The 2144-nt window shown below is 41.0% G+C and overlaps 1 long non-coding RNA gene across 1 annotated transcript; it reads right to left on the bottom strand.

Annotated features, from left to right (window-relative positions):
* Positions 1-316: 316 nt before the first annotated feature.
* LOC110353875 (uncharacterized) lies at positions 317-1303 on the bottom strand. Its single transcript, XR_002405039.4, has 2 exons — positions 1027-1303; positions 317-531 (listed from the first exon to the last, which is right to left on the bottom strand). It is a non-coding gene; the product is annotated as an uncharacterized lncRNA (long non-coding RNA).
* Between the last annotated feature and the right edge of the window lie 841 nt (positions 1304-2144).

Genomic DNA, 2144 nt, shown 5'->3' on the forward strand with positions numbered 1-2144 from the left:
GCACATGCTTTGCTTCAAAGTGACATTTGTTAAAAGTCTCAGTGTCCATATTATATTACATAACTGCAGGTCAGCTATGGTGACTGAGACAGTGACGTGGGATAATGACAGAAAGCAGCTTTGCCTTAACCCTCGCCCCCTGCATCTCCCACATGCTCTGGACACAGCATGGGTTTCAGCTTCCTTTCATATTTTTTCTAAACTGCTTTGCGACACTCAAGGCAGACTACAAACTTAAGGCATGTTGAGACCTTCCTCTGTTGAGAAAAGCCCAAAAAACAAAACAAAACAAAAAAAACAACCACACACACCAAGATTAACCTGGTAACCACTTAAAAAATATATTAAAGAAGTATTTATTATATAGCACACACAGAGAAATAGTGTTTGTAATACAGACAAGCCAAAATCCAATATCATTCTCCAAAATCAAGATGTTCAGTGCAAGCCTTGCTTGGATCTGTTGGTGAGGCTCCAGAGTTATACAGCTCCTACTTACAAAATGCCAGTGCATTTTATGGGCAAAGTCAACTGGAAAAAAAAAAAAAAAGAAAAAAAAAAAAAGGCTTGTTATTTCTGTGATGAATGTGCTTATGTACTTCTGGGCTTCAGTAAATTTACACTTTAGCACAGCCATTCATCTTTAAATAAATATTGATTGAGGTCAAAGCTGTTTATGTTTTCAGGGTTGAAGTTAGGTGGCTAAGTCCACATTTAGACTTCTAACAAAAGGAGTGTATCACCTCCCTAGCTTACAGGTGCACAGCACTCCTGAAGTGTTTTTGATGAGCGTATGAGCTAAAACATCACCACAGCATTTCCAAACCAACCACATCACAAACTCCAGAGGAGGCTAAAACCAGAAAGGTTTATCAAGGACTGGTGTCTCCTTGGGAGACCACAAATGTACCCCCCTCCCCCCTCACACACACCCCCTGAAAGACCAACCACATACTCCAGATCAGAATACAACAGAACAACCCCACACCAGTCTGCCTGCTCTGTTTGGGAGCATGCAGCCCCTACCTGGTACTCTTTGAATCCAACTCTTCTTCCAGCAGCTAACACACTAGCTTTATTTCCTTCCCTGTCCCTCTTAAAGGGGGTTAAATCTTCTCAGCAACTCCTATGAAAACCAGCTGGGCTGACCCACCCCACTGCAGCGATTAACCTTTGCTAGGTCTCTGTGGGACCTGTGGACCCCAACATGACAGCAAGTTGATGGAAGTTTTACTAGCAGGACTGAATGGAGGTCAGAGAATGGGAGAAGGAAGCCAAAAATGACTTTCAAGTACAGTCGTGATGTTGACAAAAACATTAGCATGGACTCAGTCACAGTGGAATTAAATTTATGTAGCTCATGTCTCTGGTGGGGTCTTTTGCTAGCACAGTTGTAAACACTTACAATCACCAAAATGCTTCTGTATGCACCACTAGTGGGTTCTTTGGGTACAGGGAAATGTTTCTACAACATCTACAACTAGGTTCCAATCCATGATTGAGGATTTGAATATAAATACAGGCATTTTATGTTGATATGTAGGTGCTAATAAAATTGCCTAGCCTTGATTGCAGAATTTGATCAAGGGTGCTTCTAAGTTTGTGCCGCAGACATTTAAGAGGTTACTGTCTCCACTTAATTGCTCTCCTATTCTTATGGCAGCTGACAAATCCTTTCAGTCATCTCTGGTCATACCCAGGCATTTTAATTTACTCTCAGATAAGTATGCAAAGCTGTGAAATACTTCTGAAGAGCCAGCACAGATAGACTTTTGCAAGCCTCCTATAGTACTTCCAGTAAGAATCACCAGGCTTTAAGAATTCTCCAGGTATCTATTTATATGATCTCCTCAGCAACCAAGCACGATGTGCATTCATATGTAATACGGCATCTGCTCCAGAGTGGTGGCAACAAGCACTTACATTCATATATTTACTAGAAATACTAAACAATTTACTAAATGTTAACTATTTAAATTAATTTACTAAACTATGCAGAGAGAGGAATTTATTGTCTCCTGTACAAAGGCTGAGTGAGAAGGCTATGAGAAGGAACAGATAGATGCAGGATCAACAGCAGGCAGTGGGACATCTGCAACCTAAACTCCTACTCTTCCTACAGACCTCGCATTGTAGCAGTGATT

This window comes from Anas platyrhynchos, chromosome 21 (genome assembly GCF_047663525.1).
Source record: "Anas platyrhynchos isolate ZD024472 breed Pekin duck chromosome 21, IASCAAS_PekinDuck_T2T, whole genome shotgun sequence".
In the NCBI taxonomy this organism is placed as follows: domain Eukaryota; kingdom Metazoa; phylum Chordata; class Aves; order Anseriformes; family Anatidae; genus Anas; species Anas platyrhynchos.